General features: G+C 29.7%; 1 long non-coding RNA gene across 2 annotated transcripts in view; it reads left to right on the top strand.

Annotated features, from left to right (window-relative positions):
- LOC107441404 (uncharacterized) overlaps positions 1–20,882 on the top strand; it is a 279,536-nt gene that overhangs the window by 210,855 nt on the left and 47,799 nt on the right. For both annotated transcript variants that reach the window (XR_015435857.1, XR_001583730.4), the window contains one exon: positions 1,931–2,084. This is a non-coding gene — a long non-coding RNA (uncharacterized LOC107441404). The remainder of the gene's footprint in view (positions 1–1,930; positions 2,085–20,882) is intronic.

The raw sequence follows: 20,882 nt of genomic DNA, 5'->3' as shown, positions 1-20,882 counted from the left end.
GAAATTTGTATTGGATCATTTTCTTGCAAACTTTTCCTAGTGTTGCTTCACAAACTGGAATAATTAAAAAAAGTGGTGAAACATTAATGCCATTTGAATTTACTGAGTTAAACCCAGTTAAATTTACAGAAATAAATACAGTTTGTCTGCGAAAAGAATATGTTTGCTTTATATAGTAATTTAATCAAAAAAAAAATATTTCTTTAAAGAATTTTAATGGAATGTATTTCATAAATTTTCGGGATCGAAACTGTCTCATTGAAATTTGTATTGGATCATTTTCTTACAATCGTTTCTAGTGTTGCCGAGCAAACTGGAATAATTAAAAAGAGTGGTGGAGCATTAATGCCATTTGAATTTACTGAGTTAAACCCAGTTATATTTACAGAAATAAATACAGTTTGTCTGCGAAAAAAATATGTTTGCTTTATATAGTAATTTAATCCAAAAAAATTATTGTTTTAACGAATTTTAATGGAGTGTATTTTATAAATTTTCGGGATCAAAACTATCTCATTGAAATTTGTGTTGGATCATTTTCTTGCAATCGTTTCTAGTGTTGCCAAACAAACTGGAATAATTAAAAAGAGTGGGGAAGCATTAATGTTATTTGAATTTACTGAGTTAAACCCAGTTATACTTACAGAAATAAATACAGTTTGTCTGCGAAAAAAATATGTTTGCTTTATATAGTAATTTAATCACAAAGAATTTATCTCTTTAAAGAATTTTAATGGAATGTATTTCATAAATTTTCGGGATCAAAACTGTCTCATTGAAATTTGTATTGGATCATTTTCTTGCAATCGTTTCTAGTGTTGCCGAACAAGCTGGAATAGTTAAAAAGAAGGATGAAACATTAATGCCATTTGGATTTACAGTGTTAAGCAAAGCCATATTTACGAAAATAAATACAATTTGTCTGAATAAAAATATGTTTGTTATAATTATTTGACTAGAATTTTTTATTGTCTTGGAAAGTTTTATTGGAGTATAATTTATAAATTTTTAGGATTTAAATTAACTCTTTAAAGTTTGCATTAGATCACACTCTTGCATTCCTTGTCGGTTTTGCTTTAAAAACCGGAATAATCGATAGAATGGTGGACCATAAATTCCATATTTGAACTGGCAGTGTTTAGTCGAGTCATGTTTACGAAAATATATCCAGCTTATAAGAATAATAATACGTTTAATTGAGTAATTTCATCGGAATTTTTTATTTAGTTATTTGTAGAACTTTATTAAAGAGAAACTTGTAAATATTTGAGATAGCATTGACTCATTGAAATCTGTGTTGGATAATTTTTTAATATTGTTTTCCAAAATCGCTTAAGGAAACAGACGGCAGGATTTTTTTTTTTTTGGCAGGAAAATGAGTAGCAAATATTATTAAGAGGGTTTGAAAGCCTTCTCTCTTTCGGCTGGATTGTGAATAGCTAATTTTGAGGACAGGTTTGAACACAGCCTTCTATTTGACAGGATTGAGAACACCATTTTTTTGGAGTGATCATTTCGGTTTGCTTATTGGAAGCACCATTTGAGATAGAAAACGTTGGTTTGAGAATGAACCTTCCACGAGGAAAAGTTATGGAAATTTCATTCCATTTGACAAAATGTTGTGCACACATGGTGACAAAATGAGACCTTATCTTTCAAACTTCCTCTAAAAATAGGAGTTTCAACTCATAATTTTAGAGGCATGATTTTAATTTGATTGCTGTCAAAACGCAAGTTAAAAAAACAATTTGAATGAATAGATTTTCCTGAAATTTTTAGAACTTAAGATTAATTGCTGATTTAATATATCAATATGATATATCTATGATTAGATAAAATGTATTATATATCATACACAGATAATTTAATAAAAGAGAAAGTTTGTTATAATCCAATGATTTTATACAACTTTTTTCGTTTTTTATTATAGGACCGCAAAACTAAGCAGAATACTACACTATCGGACTCCAATGAAAGAATGTTTTTCGGAATTAAGTAGACTTTTTTCAAAGCTTATCTACTAAAAATGCTGCTGCTTTTTCATCTTTTGAGAAAAAGAAGGAGTCGGCGTTCAAAGACATTATGTAAGTAACCATAGCTTAATTATTTCATGAAAATTATTCATTCAATTATTTATTATTAATTATTCATTCAATGTTAAATCATAATATCAGTACCTTGAACCATGACATCATGCAAATTTTTTGCCACATAATGATATATTAAATTGAATGATATATGAACTGCTAAAAATTCAGCAAAAAATAATTAGTGATGAAAAACGTTATTTAGCAAAATCATTAGAAGCAAGGCTGTCGCAAACACGTTTATGTAAACAAACTGCAGTAGCTTTACAAAAACTTAAAAGTAAGCTTTGCAGCGATTATAGTAAGAAATTGGTGAAACTATGTTCTATTATTATTTTCTATACTGAGGCAAAAGTATTGTCAAAACTACAGAAATATGGTAAAATTAATCATGTTTCTGGCTCTATGGGAATACCAAAATGCGAAGTAATTTTTACCGAAGAGCTTTGGTAATGATTATGGTAAAATTAACAATAAAATATAGTTTTATAATATGTGATAAAATTTGGTAAATAGGGCAAAGCTTCGTAATTTTGTCATTATACCTTAGAGTGTGGCATAAAAAGAATTTTTTCGGTTAAATTTACTTTTCAGTTCTGTATTTTTTACTAAATATGTGGTAATAAGAACAATAATTTTAAATGTCAGAATTTCCTGTACACAGTTATTATATGAACGGTTAAGAGCAAATGAATGGTTTAAATTACGTATATTTTGGGTTTCATTAACCAAAATTATTGTTTTTTTTTTCTTCTTTTTTCTTAATCAGAAATGTCGTTACCATACAGTAAGGTAATTTTACCACCATTTTTTTCTCTTGTAGCATTCAAATCTATTTGTATATCGAATTTCAGCTTGATACTCTGGGGTATTTTCCTTGTAAGTTCAAGTTATTCCATAAAAGTATCTAATAATTAAATCAGCGGTTCCCCAATAGTGTTCCGTGGAACCCTAGAGCTCAAAGTTGTTCCCCCCAAGTTAACCTTTTTTATAACCAGTAATGTGTTTTGAATTCTCTGATAACACTTAGATCCAACCTATAATTCATAATTTATTTAATCTTATGGTTACCTTTATGAAAAGATTTCAAGTAAAATGCCAATGAAATAGAAATGCCATTTTTTGAAGTAAAACATAAAATTTCAACTAACAATAAATGGAACGAATTATGGAGAAAAAAACAAGCATTTATGAAATATTTCATTTCCAATCGTGCTTTTTAAATCAAAATAACTAAATTCTTTAATAAAGAAATATGTTTCCATGATAACCATTTTAAACATTTATAGCAGTTCTTTTAAGCTTTCATTTTGACTATAATTCAGCTGATTTTTATTCCTTTTCAGTTTATGTACACACACTAGAGAAAAATCATATTTAAACTAGATATAGCACTAGGACTGCCAATTCAGCAGTCAAACATAAAACCTAATTTAAGAAACGGGATAATACATGATAAACAATAACGATTAAAAGATGAAAAATCTTTGTTCCTCTAATTGAATATTTTAAATTAGTCTTTTATGAGTTATAATGTTCACAATTAACTTAAACTTTGTTTATAAAGTTGGGGTTTCACCGAAAGAAGGTTGAAGTTTTAGGGTTCTGTAGCTCAAAAATATTGGAAACCCCTAAATTAATTTGAAGATATTTTTTAAAATATTTTTTAAAATATTTTTAAAAATATTTTTCACTACTAAATACTTGCCAGTAATTATTTTAAATTCAAAATTTCGCCCCAAGCGTTTTAAAGTATAGAAACTAATCATAATTTTTTAAAAAATATTTTTAATTACTAAATACTTGCTTGTCATTATTTTAAATTCAAAATTTTGCTCTAAGCGTCTTAAAGTATAGAAACTAATCACGATAGTGCTTAAAAAACTTTTTTTATTCCATGAAAAATAAAGTTAAGTATAAATTTTAGTAAGTAGTTTTTTTTTACACTTTTAATCATAAATGATTTCACAATTTTTTTTCTAATCTGTCGGCAGTTTGTTGATTATTGAATACTCACCTTAATTATAATCTGTCGTATTTTCTAAAAATTTAATTAAATCTTCTAATTGCTTATTTTCAAGGTATATTAAAAATCGAATGGTGTTTAAAATTTATGCAAATATTTAATAGGAATTTCTAATTGAAACTCTGAAATATCACACCAGCGTTAGTTCATTATCATAATTTCATACTTTAAATGAACAATAACTAAATGACTTGTGACAGGTTTTGCCTTAAGCGAACTAGAGAAAAAAGTAAGTACCCCACAAAAAAAAAATGCCCCGTCGAATGTCCTCCCATAACGTTTAATTTATTCTAATTTTCCCCAATCAAGACAACGTGACGTCAAAATAAATTGCCATCCACTGATTCGCTCACAGCTTAATGAGTGAATAAATAAGGCTTCGTTAGTGGCAGGTTTTAATTTTGGAAAAAACGTTCCAATTTCCAACCTATTAGATATCACCAGCAGACGATATTTTCGAAGCCTGTTGAGAAAAATTATTTTCATCCAATTGCACGAAAGGAGCCATTTCGGAAACAAATTAAGTTTCTGCCTGGAATTCTCATAAAAAATTCTTTTTTCTCTCGTCTGAAAAAAAAAGAAGTATCAAACGTTCTTGGGAGGCATGTTAAAAAGTAAAAAGCTTGTCCCTTTAATAGTCTGTACCCCCATCATATTTAGGAAACTCAATTTTTAAAACCTCCTAGTATTTAATGACCAGTAAAGTCCCTTTCGCCAAATGAACCAATCTGGATACAGTGGAAAGCTGCAAACGATTTTTTTTCTACTTTATTTCGGTTAAATATATTTTTTAAGTGCTTCGACTATTTATTTTTTACTGCCTGTCGTCTGTTACGTTTATTGCCGCAATCGCCTCACTAAAGTTAAGGTTACGATTATTTTACGACTTTATTATAAACAGTATAGATTTTTTTTTTGGTGATTTTTTATTCTTTTCATTTTTAAACAAGTATGAAAAAAAAAGTATTAAATGCTTCACCTTCATTTGGTAACCAATTGAAGCATGGACAAGAAACATGTTTTGGGGTTAAAGGTTTATATATCTTTTTCCACTCCTGGGGGTATAGTTTTCTATAAAAAAAAAAGCTATTTGGCGGCTATATTTCACGCCAAGATATAACCATTAAGACATCGAAAAGGCCAAGATGTTAAGAAAACTAATGAGACGTAATTTATAAAGACCCGGGAATGGATGAAATTAAGATTTTTTTTCCTTCTTTTTACCATCTTGATGATCCGTGATTGGTAGTTTTTGATGGGACTGGATTAGAAGAAAATGTGAAAATACCATGTCGCATCTTTTCAAGTTGTCAGTTTTGTCGATATTATTGTTTTTTCGCTTTTTTATGTTTTTTAATACTTTCACACCCGTATGTTTAATAAAGAAAATCTCAAGATATTCTTTAAAATATAAGTAATAAATACACTTTAATTTCATTCTATTTTTCATTACAAGTTTTTAAATTAAAATAAAATAAATGTATGCATATTTAAACAGAAAAAGAGCAATTATTAACATTCATAAATAAAAAAATCGATATTTTTAATTCTTAATGCTATTGAAAATAATATGCTGCAATATTACTTTTTTTTTATTTATATTGAATAAATTATTCATTCCTTAAATTTCATAAATAATTTTTTACTGCTGGCATCAAAAAAAATTTAAAATTTCGAAAAATAAAAATTAAATATGTTTTGTTTTTTAAATTTCTGGTATCAAAATTTAAGAAAAAATACAGGGTGTTCCGTACTTATTCTTAAAATACTGGCTTTATACGTTTTCAGCATTTTTATCATGAACGAAAACAAAGAGGTCTGCTTATAGGGGATCGTAAATTAGCATTTTATCACAGAAAAAACATTACGCTATCGAAAACTGAGAAATTACAGTAAAGAAAGGTGGATGCAATAAACATCGAAACAGGTTTGATTGAAGGTTGAAACTTCCTAAAATCGGCTTTCTGTATATTAAATAATATTAAGCAAAAAATTAAGTAAAATTAAGCAAGATCCAATAAGTAAAACATTTTTATATTTTTGTAACCTAATATTACATGACGAAGTAAACATTTATTGCAAATAATTAACAGTTTTATTAACAGTAATCATGGAAGTGATAATATTATTCTTTCGCTCTTATATAAAAACATTTTGGTAAAATTATCAAACAGTTTAGTAATGACAATTCTGGTAAAAGGGAAAAAAACATAAAATTTTTAATTTTGATTTTCTAATTAATAAAAACAAAATTTGCGGTATATAAACCATTCATTTGGTAATTTTTCCATTCATTTGGTAATTTTTTCAATCATTTGGTAATTTTTCCATTCATTTGGTAATTTTTCCATTCATTTGGTAATTTTTCCATTTATTTGGTATTTTTTCCATTCATTTGGTAATTTTTCCATTCATATTGCAACGATTTACGACAAGTTCTGGCTTTCAAAATCATACTTCATATTACTACATATTTAGTAAAAAATACATAACTAGAAAATAAAATTTAACCGAATAATGGTTATGGTAATGGTAATGGCTCTTATGCAATGCTCTAAGGTATAATAATAAAATCACCAAATTTTACCGCTAATTATAAAACCATATTTTATTGTTGATTGTACCAAAATCATTACCTAAGTTCTGCGGTAAAAATTACCGATGTTTTTGGTGTTCCCATAGAGCCAGAAACTCAGTAAATTTAACTAAATTCTGGTAGTTTTGAACCTACTTTTTTCCGCAATGTAAAATTTTTTAAAAATTAATTTAATTACAGCTACCATTATATCAATTAATTTAATTATTCCGGACGGAAAAACATTTCACCTCGCATGTGACAGGTGTGAGAGTGTTAGCCAATCCCCTTATCGTCAGCCTATGACGTAACCATTTATGTATTGCTGATTGATGGTGATTTTGAACATTTATTGTGTTTACTGCATTGCTGCAATATCTACAAGGCAATTATTTATTTAAATTTATTTTCTAAAATGGCAGTAGAAATTTTAATCTTCAACAGTGTTATAGTGCCGCACAGTGTCATATCAATTAATTTTGGCGGAACTTGCCTTTTTTGAGCAAAAACATATGCATCCATGGTTGCGCAGGGGATAGAGCGTTCTCCTTTCAATGAGGTGAACTGGGTTCGAATCCTAGTGAAATCTGGTCGATACGAGTTCAGTACCCGGCTCGCGCCGACCACAGTGCGGACGTAAAATATCCTCCGTGGTAGACTGATGATGGGCTATAGCCCTTATGCCGTCAGGCTAACCGTGGGATATTTTCGTGGTTTTCCTTTCCATGTTACGCAAATGCGGGTTTGTTTCATGAAAAAGTCCTCCACGAAGACAACTTCTCCCGATACTTGATTCAGAAGTTCGGTTGTCTTCTGGATTGGGTTCAAAATTACAAGGCTACGGAGCTGAGCATTGGTAGTTGTAAATCTTAAATTGGGTCGACTGTTATAAAATAAAATGTTTTGCGCAATACATTGGAATTTTTATTACAGTACCTTCAAAATTGTCTTCAAATTCGTAGCTGTATGTCATTAATTTTTAAGATAATAAAAAAAAAAACTTACAACTTACAGTTTTATTGACAATGTAAAGAAATTCTTTATCTGCAAAAAAAAAAAATTAAAAAAATAAAAACCTTTGCACTTTTCATTTGAAGTTGTATCAACCCTATCAAAATTTTTGCGGCAATTTTTTTTTTTTTGCATTTGTAGTTGCTAAATTTTTATTGAGATATTTTTTGTCCAAAATATAAATCTATAATCTTTATGCGCGTATCAGTCTTGTAAGTAATTCTTCAGCTTCCAAAAACAAACTTCGCATTATCCTCCATAGTTCTTTTGACTTTATCTAGGGTTTTGTTTCCAAAACATTTGAAATTGTATTGATCTTTGTAAGACTTGTATACCTACAAAAAGAATTTTAACAGTATAGTTATTTCATTTTTATCAAAAATTTTTTATATTGGTTAAAAAAAAATTATTTTGGGATTACTTTTATCAAGATATTTTGAACTTGAAATAATAATCCTTACAATTTACATTTGTAGTTTTACTGGCCTTGAAGCTATAATGTCAAGATTTAATACTCTTTAAAAAATTTACAAAGCAAGAATAAATCTTTCAGAACAGTTAAACGGAAACTATTTAAAATGATAGAACATTCTATTCTTATTTCAATATGTACGACCAACTCAAATTAAACTATAACAAGACTATTATTAATACATATTTAATGCTAATATACCAGGCATGACAACTAGAATTGTTTTCAACTGCTCCTGGTAATTGAAAATATTGCGTGTTACTTTAACGTCCCCAACGAGGTTATTTGAAGGAAACTTAATAGTTTTTAAGTGAAAAATACACTGAAGAATCAGTTAAAGAGAGTCTTAAGATCATTTATTCTTTGTTTCGGCGCCAGAGTTCGCCAAAGTAAGAGTGTTAATTTTAGTTCGCGTGTAGAACAAATCCATTAACTAGGTGACTCCCCCATCGCATGAGCAATGGATATATCCGTGTGCAGGGGAAAAAAGAATTTATACGAGAAGGAAATTGTTCCTTTCGAGAAGGATATCAATTAGAAAAAAAAGGAAGGAAAATGAGACAAAAAACTGGCAGTTAAAAAATCATGTTGAGAAAACAATGTCACTTGGAAATGCACGAAATAGTTGAGAAGCAGGCGAACATTAAAAAAGGAAATTAAAAATTCCAGCTTTCCTTTTCATTATTTCCGATTATCGTTACAATTATTCCAATTATAATTTATTATAATTATAATTAATTCCGATAATTAGTCAAATTATTATTATAATTGTTCCAATTATTATTATAATTATTCCAATTATTATTATAATTATTCCAATTATTATTATAATTATTCCAATTATTCCAATTATTATTATAATTATTCCAATTATTGTTATAATTATTCCAATTATTATTATAATTATTCCAATTATTCCAATTATTGTTATAATTATTCCAATTATTATTATAATTATTCCAATCAGTATTATATTTATACCAATTATTCCAATTATTATTATAATTATTATAATTATTCCAAATTATACCAATTATTCCAATTATTATTATAATTATAATAGTTATTCCTATTATTCCAATTATTATTATAATTATTATAATTATTCCTATTATTCCAATTATTATTATAATTATTATAATTATTCCGATTATTATTATCACTCATTATTATTATTATCATTTTCCGATTATTATTATGATTACTATCGAACAATATCATTACTTTAATTATTCTGATTATTATTATAAGTATTTCCGATCATTATTATTTTATTTATTCCAATTACAACTATTTTCGATCAGTATTATTATAATTATTTTCGATCATTATTATTATAATTATTTCGATTAAAATTATTAACGATTAATATTATTCCAAATATTATTATTATAATTTTTCCGATTACAAATATTTTCGATTATTATTAATCCAATATTATTTTATCCCTGAAACGGAATTTAAAAAGAATATTTTAAAGATTTTTATAACTTGGAACTACTTTTTTAACTTCAATTCGCGTATATTTATTTTCAAAATGCATTTCCTAAGTAGATTTGCTACATTACTGATAATGAAGATTGGTTTAGTTTTCAAATGCACATTAAAATATAAGAATTTTCTTGAATACATTGTTGTGAAATTTTCTTTTATAATCCATATGTATTAATAATGTATAAAAAAGCATGTCAGATATAAGTAGTGACAAAAGTGACGAAGTCGTATGTGAAGACAAAAGACTCTTATGACCAAGTTAAAAAGACACTCGATTTAAATAGAATTGAGCATTTGAGTGTTTGATGTTAAAGACTTGATCTTTTATGTACCTTGTTAATAGCTAGCGTGTTTAGCAATTATGTTAGATATTCAGTTTGCTTACTTCTAGGGGTAAGTGTTCAACATATATTGAAGTCGGTTTTTTCTCAAAAAGGTAACAAGTGTTTTAAATAATTTGGGCACATGATCGAGTTTTTTCCAATTATTCATCTTATCACATTGTAAAACAATCGTTTGTAAGCAACAGTTTCTGGAACCGAGACCACTTGTAAGTGTTGTAAAGTTTGCAGCAAAACTGCTGTTTTCAAAATTAGAACAAAATGATGTAAAATTTGCAACAAAGTTGTTGTTCTCGTAGTAGACTGATATAAATTTTACCAAATGGCTGTGAGTATTACAGCAAACTGTTATTGAATTTACAATATTCTGTTTCCGTCAGTGCTGTGACGTTACTGTCAATTCTCTTGGTGCTCTTTCTGACAATGTTGTGTCAGTAAGTAACGGTGCGTTGTAGAATTTACATTAGTCTGCTGAAATGCTTACAGCTGCTCAAAACTGCAACGTTGTAAATTTTACACATACTGCTGGCATCAATTTTTGATACATAGGACTTTTTTATAGTGCATATAAAACAACATTATTAAACTTGTAACACTATAAATATAAAAACCAAAAGTAAAATCAATTGATAAAACTATAAATAATGTCATCCTTATAATTGTGTGAAAAAACAAAAACATATGAAATAAATATAAATTACCAAATATTTCCTTACTTTAGGTTGTTTCATTTAGGTAGTTCCTTAATTTAGGTAGTTCTATTTAGATCACTCTTAATAAATGATTTCAAAAATTCTTATGAGAAAGCAAAGCAAAGAAGTACGCTCATAAGTAATGTAGAAGTTGGACAAAACAGAAAGTACTTAAAAAGGACTTAAAAGAGAAATACACAGGAAATCAAACTGTTATGAATGCATTCGTCTCGCCATCCTTCATAGTGATTCGATTGATTTAGATAGTGTTTTTGTATCTTGATATGATATACGTAAAAATATTTATTTGCTGTCCGTACTGCTTGTTTTTTACTACGTCTTTTACAAGAAATCTATCTACCTACCTACTTATCTATCTATCTAATTATATATATATATACAGTAGGGAACCGATTATCCGAAACGATCGGGACCATCGCTATTCCGGATAACTGATTTTTCCGGTTTTCTGAATCACTACAAAAAGCCGTTTTTTTTTATTGTTAAACCCAACTAAAAAAAAAAAATATTAGGAAATAATCTTAAAAAGAAGAAAAAACGATGAAATAATACAGTAATGATTATTTCTAAAATGATGGTATGGTAAACATCTTTCAAAAAAGAAAAAAAATTGTAAAATCTTATGAGGAAAAATTTTTTTTTAAAAAAAAAATGGTGGGAAAATTCATCGAATTTCGTTCCGGTTTTTTGGTATTCCGGTTTTCTGATTTCCGGATAACGGGTTCTGTACTGTATATATATATATATATATATATATATATATATATATATATATATATATATATATATATATATATATATATATATATATATATATATATATATATATATATATATATATATATATATATTAATATATATATATATATATATATATATATATATATATATATATATATATATATATATATATATATATATATATATATATATATATATATATATATATATATATATATATATATATATATATATATATATATATTAATATATATATATATATATATATATATATATATATATATATATATATATATATATATATATATATATATATATATATATACTTGTAAGGGAATTTTATTTTTTGTTCCATAAATTATCATAAAGTTAGCTAAACATAAAACAAATTAAATTTTGATGAACGAGAAAAAAAAATTATAACAACTGGTTAGCGCTAAACTATCTTCCTTAGAAATGAATTTAACTGACCTAATTCGAAAGATTTTTTTTTATTCTGTTCATTGTTTATTGTGAAAATTCATGTTTCATTATTGTTTATTCAATATTATTCCATAAACTAGTAAAAAATAGGAATTTTTTAAAAATTTACTCACTTGGAAAAGCATTTAAATTTAAGTTGCATACTGAAATTCAAGAAAAAGTTGATTTTCAATAAAAAATTAAAAAGCCGCATGTAAAAAATTAAATAAGAAATATAAAAAAATAATAATAACAGAAGTAAGAAGATATAAAAATAAGAAGAAATATACGAAGAAATAAAAAATAAAAAGAATAATAAGAACACGAATAAAAGGAAATACAAATAAGAAGAAGAAGTAAAAATAATTGTTTCCCGTAAAAGTTTCGTTTAAATATTTAAAATTTTCTCATTCAATACTCTCAATATCAATTAGTAGTTTTCAGGTGTTTATTTGAAATGTATGCTGAATAATAAGTTATAAGAATAAGTTGTTGTTTATTTTTATCAATTGAGTATTATAAAACCACAAGCTTAAAATCAAAGATAAAATTACAATAATTATTTTCTAATATTGTCGCTTTTCTGATATTTCTATCCCAAAAACACACACAGAAAAAGTTACAATGTGGAAATAATTGAAAGATAGAACACGAAAGAAAGCCATGCATTTTACCTACATTTAACAAAAAAAATGGCAGTACTAAGGGTGGGGGGAGTGTTTAAGGTCGCTCCGACATTTTTTGAATGAAGTCTGCTTGAAAGACACGAGTTAAAAAGGGGAGACATGGGGGCAAGGGGCCCTCACAAAGTTATGATTTCCTATCACGCAACTTCGAGGTTTAACCAAATTGCTCGTGGCACGCGCAGCAACTGGTAAGAGAGGGATTTGTGTAAGCACAAAAAAAAAATAACAAAAAATAGCAAAAAAAAAAACTCTTTATACTATGTAAAGCGGTATGATTTATTTTTGCCCTAACTGAATCAGGTAAGTAGGTTAGTTTTTTATGTAGGGTTATAGACTGATATAGAGAAAGATATCACTGCGCATTTAAATATTGAAATGCTTATTGTTGTTTTGGATTTTGAGTGCTCTTGTTCTTTAACCCTTTTTTTTTTATAAATATTATGCGATTTTTTTATTTATTTGTTGTTGTTGTTTTTTTAGTTTGAGTTTAGTTATAAGTTAAGAACTAACAATTTACGTCAAATATTAAAAAACAATTAGCAATTTTGTATTTTGAAGAATATTTCTATAGGACATTTCTATCATTTTAGGTCATGAAACAAAATTTACTAATAAGAATATATTTATTAAATGCAAATTTGTACGAAATAAGACTGTTCAGAAGCTTTTTAGAGTTGAACACTGTTAAAAAATTTCACGGAAAAACTGGTTAAATTAAAATTTATTTAACTGTTATTTTACCATATTCAAACAAAACAGTCAAATAACTACAAGTAAGATAGTAATTACACTGTTAACTGTCAGAGACTGTTTATTAACTAGAGATCCCAGAGAATATTTGAAAAAGCAAGAATATTCTCGTCATTCATAAACGTATTTCAAAAGCGTAAAATTTTTTTAGTGATTTCATCAATAAAATAAAAGCAAGAGTATTCTTTTTACTGATACAAACTTGCCTAATACTATATAAAGTATATCACAAATTTGAATCATGGCATGTTAATTTTAAACATCATTTCACCCCAAATTGCTGATTTAATTTATAAACTGTCGAAAGCTCTAGATAACCTTACGGGCAAAGACTATTATAATACATCTAACTACATTTTCTTAAAAACAAAACCTAAGAGTATTCACGTCTCATTTATTATCACTCTTAGCATTTTTTAAAATAAAATAATAACAACTATTTTAGATAGCTTTTAACAACACTGTTTTATGAAGTAAGATCAAGCCACAGGGTCTCCAGTAATAATCCTTCGTTTTTCTTTAAAAGAAGATATTCTAATAACAGATAATATCAATGTCCTTCGCAGCTCTAATATTCATCAAAACCTGATGAATATTTCATACCAATGCAAAAACCAAGATAATCTAACATAACAACAACAAGTCATAAAGTACATGATGATCAGTGGCGTAGCTACCAAGGGGCTAGGCGGGGCAGTGCCCCGGGGCCCTCAAGCTCAGGGGGCCCTCGAATCCTTACCAGAAATCTCGATCGAACTGAACTTCTGGAAATTTCTCCCATTTTCAAAATAAATATGACAGGTTGCAACCCCACTTTAATCATGACAACTCAGTTGAGAGAAATTCAAAAGTTATGCCTAGGGAATTCCCCTAAATTCTTTCTGTAGGTTGGCAGTGTTGTCAATTTTACGGATAGTGATATGTGCGTTTTATTATTCATCGATGTGCGTTTTATTGTGAATTCGAATTAAGATTTTTTTTCGAGAACGGTTAAAAAATTAATGCTGTATCAGGAGTAAGTAAGCTAATGTCAATAAACTTTTTTGTACTGGTCAATATAGTGGTTCAATTGTATTTGATTTTACCACTCATATTGATCTCCGTTAAGTCAATAAATCGTGTCAAATCTATAGATTTCGGCTACAGCTCATTGTATAACGCGAAATATCGTGAAAAAATGCAAGTCACCTGCAGTAGGCATATTAATTCAGGTCCGTGGGCAGGAGATCGTTCATGGTCTCTGTAATGCCTTTCCTTTCCAATAAATAAGCAGACCAGATTTTTAAAACAATAAAACTTAACTTTATTTAAAAACAAAAGAAATAGGCATTATTTTCCAGTAAGAGCTTCCAGCTCTTAGAAGACCAAGGAGACCCTCTCCCGATTATATCAAACATACATCTACCTTTCTCTCTCTCGCATCCCTCCGACGGGATGACAAAATACGCCAAGTGCGCATTAAAAGATCACCTAACAGTTGCCAACCATTACAGTCTCCACCGTTAAATGTGGTAACACTAACGGTGATAATTGTTTTCCGGGGATTGCTTGTTGCGTATCATTGTGTTTCTCTTTCCTTTTTTATTTTACTTTTAACGTCGTCAGTGAACAGTGAGTACCTACCTACTCGAGCACAATCTAATATTGTATTGTTTAAATAAATTAGAAAACTAAAATTATGGATAAAAAGAAGAAACCAGTGGTGCATTTAAACGCAAACAACGCCAAGAAAGAGAAGATAGTAAACAAAAATTGTCCAAAATTGACAAGTTTTTTAGTCAGCCTTCTGCAACTACATCTAGCCAAAATATTTCTATTGATAGTGACTCAAATAATGTGGTAACTGCAGTGTTGGTTGAGAAGCCTACTGAAGAAGATTCGACAATTATTGCAGTTGAAGATACCTCCACCGCCGATCATGTGAACGTGGATGATGTTTGCATGGCACAAATAGAGCGGAGGGTTTGGAGGAACCACAGACCTCTACATTTTTCGAAAATGTGTACGACAAATCTTCTTATGACTTGGGAAACTTCACGAAGAAGATATTAAGTGATAACGAAAAACGTCAAATTCTTGATATGGGGCCTTTACAGCCTTCAGGACTTTTTCCAACAGACATCAACCAGATCAATAGGTGTTTTTCAAAATCGTACTACGTTTCGTGCTCTAAATATGGGTCAGTTAATCGTTTTTGGTTGTGTTATTCCAAAATACTAGACGATGCCTATTGTCAACCCTGCTGGTTATTTGCTTCACAAAGGAATAATGTTTGGTGTACGGGAATTCGAGATTGGAAGCATTTATCAGAAAGAATTAAACAACACAGTTATTCGAGTGGCCATTCGGAAGCATGTGCTGTGTATGAATTTTGGAGAAAAAAACGATACTAATACTATCGACAAGGAACTTGAAAATGAAATTCGAAAAGAAGCATCATTTTGGAAAATGGTTCTTCAAAGATTATTCGATATCATACTTACCCTAGCAAAGAGTTCTTTGGCTTTGAGAGGACATCAAGAAGACTTAAGTCAGAAAGGATACCACGGAAATTTTCTGTCCTTTGTAGAGCTTGTCGCCCGATATGATCACATTTTGCGGCAAGTTTTGGATATGCCCAAAGGTAATAATAATTATTTCTAAGTTTTTTTTATCGTTTTATTTTGTTTATAATTACTAACTGTTTAATATCAGGACTTTTTTGAAATTGTGTTTTTTTATGTTTTTAGGATCTACAAGATATCTGAGTGCAACAATTCAAAATGAAATGCTTGAGAGCTTGGGGACCAAACTCGAAACCCATCTACTAGAACAAATTAGAGTATCACCGTTTTCTGCCATCATAATGGATATGACACAGGACATATCGAAGGTAGATCAGCTAAGCATTGTTGTGAGGTATGCAGTAATAACCAGAGCAACCAGATCGGAAAATGGACAGCCAATTGATATAAACTGCTGTTTGTAGAAAATGCAACACCATGAAAGAATCATCAGAATCAAATGAAATTTAATGCAGAAACGACTTGTACTGATACAAATAAATGATGAAATTTTCAAAACAAAAGAAACAAATTAAGCGTCCGAAATCAGTATTTGGTGCAGCCACCACGCGCTGCAATAAGTGCTGCTATACGACGTGGCATGGAGTCAAACAGATGTTGAATATCTGCTTGAGGAAGAGAATTCCATATCGCTTGTATGCGCAACCAAAGTTCGTCTTTGGAAACTGCAGGACGCGGATCACGAGTGAGACGCCGACCAACCATATCCCACACGTGCTCAATAGGCGACATATCCGGCGAATAAGCAGGCCAAGGAAGAAGTTGCATGCGTTGTGCTGAACAGAAGTCTCTAACAGTCCGCGCAACATGTGGGCGTGCATTATCCTGCTGAAAGATAGCTCCAGGGATGCCTTGAAGGAAAGGAACGACTTCGGGCTGTAGCACTTCACGGACGTATCTGTTGCTATTGAGATTACCCTCAATTCGTATCAAATTGGATCGTCCATGATACGAAATCGCACCCCAGACCATAACTCCGGGTGTTCGACCACTATGTCGTTCAATAATACACTCAGGAAGGCAGCGTTGACCGGCATAACGTCTAACACGAACACGGCCATCATGGGTCCACAAATTGAAGCGTGATTCATCTGAAAAGACAACTTGGTGCCAATCAGCTCGCCAGTCTCTGTGCTCAAGAGCCCACTGCCGACGCAGCCGTCGATGATCCGCCGTGAGGGGAATCCTGTATAATGGCACCCTTGCACGCAATCCACGGCGCAGCAGACGACGACGAATTGACGAAGCCGACAATTGTACACCTGTAGCAGTAGACCAATGTGCTGCCAGCTGCCTGGAGGAAGCTGTGCGATCATTCACCGCCATGCGGAGCAGGTGTCGATCATCGCGCTCTGACGTCACCTTCTGTCGTCCAGTGCCTGTTTTTCGAGTTGTTCGGTGCTCGTCGGTCCACTGCTTCCAAACACGCATCACTGTGGAACTGTTCCGCTGCATACGAGCTGCTATTGCGCGATAGGAAAATCCTCCTTCTCGAAGGCCGATTATCCTCCCTCGTTCAAACTCCGTAAGTTGCTTGAATTTCTTATTCTTCCGTCGTGGAGGCATACTCAGGTCTCACTAAACGTTTGCCACTAACAAATAATCATAGACTATTTTCAACGTCCCGCTACAGCACTTTATTTATACGCTTTCAGCATCAATTCAGAGGGCGCTGCGCGCGCCACGCACGCGCGATGGCTCTGAAACTTTATTAATTTGCATAATATCCTATAATTGACATTTGCTGCGAATTTCATTTGATTCTGATGATTCCTTCATGGTGTTGCATTTTCTACAAACAGCAGTTTAGAAGTAAAAGTGTTTCTAGACTTTTATGCAGCCATCAAACATGACGCAGTAGATTTAGTCAACCAAGTGACAACATTATTTATCAACAAAAATATTGATTTAAAAAAATGTGTGGGGAAAGGCTATGATGGAGCCAGTGTGATGAGTGGTGTGTATAATGGTGTACAAAAACATATTAAGGATATCCAGCCTAACGCAGAGTACGTACATTGTGCCATTCATAATTTAAATTTGGTGATAAATGATGCCGTTAGCAGTTGTGTGGAAATACAGATTTTTTTCGAAACGTTGCAAGATTTGTATAACTTTTTCGGAAACAGCATCAAACGTTGGGATCTATTTTCAAAATTCACTGGCGAATCGGACACCACTCTAAAAAAACTAAATCCGACTATAGATGGTCCAGTAGGGTCAATACGATATCTGCAATAAAACTTCGTTATTTTGATATTATCAAAGCTTTATCAGAAATAGTTCTAAAGAATCCTAATAAAGATGAGCGTAGTTAAGCAGAGAGTATTAAAACAAAAATGCTAAATTTCGAGTTCGAGTTGCTTTGCGTATTCATGCACAGTGTATTGAACGACATCAATTATGCATCCAAAACTTTACAAAAATGCGACATCAATTTGGGCGAGGCGAGTATGTTGTTACTAATTTGTAATTTATGTTGTTTATGCATTGTAATATAATATTTATAATATATATTACATATATTACATTATAATGTAATATAATGTAATATAATGCATTATAATATTTTTATTACCTCCCTGCAGTGCACAAAAAAAAAGCTTTTGTAGCTTAGCATTTTTAAAGTATTTGTATATTTCATATTTTTATTTGATAAAACCTAATCAGTTTGATAAAAAGCAGTGGGGCCCCATTTTTTAATTTGCCCCAGGGCCCTTGGTTACCTAGCTACGCCACTGATGATGATGAAATATTTAAGACAGAAATCTAGAATTATGGCATTTTAATTTTAAACATCATTTCACCTGAAATTGCTGATTCAATTTATAATCTGTCGAAAGCTCTAGATAACCTTACGGGCAAAAACTATTATGATACATCTAACTACATTTTCTTAAAAACAAAATCTAAGCATATTCACGCATTATCACTCTTAGCACTTTTTAAAACAAAATAATGACATCAATTTTAGATAGATTTTAATAGCGCTGTTTTAGGAAGTAAGATCGAGACAGAGGGTCTACAGCAAATAATCCTTCTTTTTTCTTTAAAAGAAGGAATTCTAATAACAGAAAGTATCATATTAATGTCCTTTGCAGCTCTAATATTCATCAGAAACCTGATGAATATTTCATATCAATGCAAACCAAGATAATCTAACATAACAACGACAAGTCATAAAGTACGAAGATAGAAATCTAGAATTATGGCATCTTAATTTTAAACATAATTTCGCCTGAAATTGCTGATTCAACGAAAGCTCTCGATAACCTTACGGGCAAAAACTATTATGATACATCTAACTACATTTTCTTAAAAACAAAATCTAAGCATATTCACGTCTCATTTATTATCACTCTTAGCATTTTTTAAAACAAAATAATGACATCTATTTTAGATGGATTTTAATAGCGCTGTTTTAGGAAGTAAGATCAAGCCAGAGGGTCTGCAGCAAATAATCCTTCGTTTTTCTTTAAAAGAAGGAATTCTAATAACAGAAAGTATCATATTAATGTCCTTCGCAGCTCTAATATTCATCAAAAACCTGATGAATATTTCATACCAATGCAAACCAAGATAATCTAACATAACAACGACTTGTCGTAAATTACATGTTGACGGATGCGCTTCGCGGAGCGTAACTATACATAAGACAAAGCCGATAATTTCGGTGCCTATTTAACTTGTATTTCGCCAAAAAGTTACTTTGAGGGTTAAATGTCGAACTTTTATGCGACTAAATTATTACGCACACGAAATGTTTTTAGTCATTGATGGTCGCCAATAATGCACCGTCATGGTTCAATTAGAACTATTACATTTCGAGATGTTATTAAGCGACTTTTGGAGACGTTGAACTTTTAAATAACTCTTACTCATATCTGACGACGATCTATTATGAGTGATATCTAAGCACATTAGATGATATAATTTGAATAGCTGTCGTTGCTGTCAAATTTCCAAATCAAGCAAATAATAATCAGTCAAGCAAATGGTGAATCAAGCAAACGCTATCAATTCGAACTTGCTTACGCATAAGTAAGCATTCAAGCATAATGAAAGTTCAAGAATTGGTAGAAAAAAATGGTTTTCGAGTTTAATTTATCTTTTTAAAAAATTAAAATGTCTTTATGGATTTGCATTTTTTTTTTTAAAGATAGAGTCATTTTTGAAAAGTAAAAGTTTAAATGCTTGAAAAAAAATCGTTACTTTTATGTATGGCAATTAGGTATGTGTGTCGACAAAATGCATTCCGAATTTTCTTTGACAACCATTTTAAATCAAACAAATAATAAGAGGTCCAAAATAAATAATAATAATAATCAAGCAAATTATAATAATTCTGTAATAAAAAATAATAATAATAATAATAAATAATAATAATAATCAAGCAAATTATAATAATTCTGTAATAAAAAATAATAATAATAATAATAAATAATAATAATAATCAAGCAAATTATAATAATTCTGTAATAAAAAATAATAATAATAATAATAAATAATAATAATAATCAAGCAAATTATAATAATTCTGTAATAAAAAATAATAATAATAATAATAAATAATAATAATAATAAAAATAATAATAAAAATAATAATAATATGCTTGAGTGTGAGTCTGAGTTATATTATAATCACATTCATAATAAAAGTATGGTCAAAACTATCGGAACATGGTAAAATTTACCGTGTTTCTGGCTCTATGAGTACACAGAAAAGCTTGATAATTTATATAGCTTTGGCAAAATTAACGCTAAAATATTGTTTTATAATATATGATAAAATTTGGTTAATTTTGACAGAGCGCTCACCTCGTCCGAAGGCGACCTAGTTAGATGCCCAGCGTTAACTGGTCATACAAATTCTACTCTTGACCCACACTGACCACAATGCTGACATAGTTTTTTAAAGAGTTTTTTGTCGTTGTTAAAATATCAAAGTTTGCTCGTTAAA

This window comes from Parasteatoda tepidariorum, chromosome 1, assembly GCF_982258835.1.
Source record: "Parasteatoda tepidariorum strain Cologne lab strain chromosome 1, Ptep-v5.0, whole genome shotgun sequence".
NCBI classification, from domain to species: domain Eukaryota; kingdom Metazoa; phylum Arthropoda; class Arachnida; order Araneae; family Theridiidae; genus Parasteatoda; species Parasteatoda tepidariorum.
This window is presented reverse-complemented; position numbering and strand designations above follow the sequence as displayed.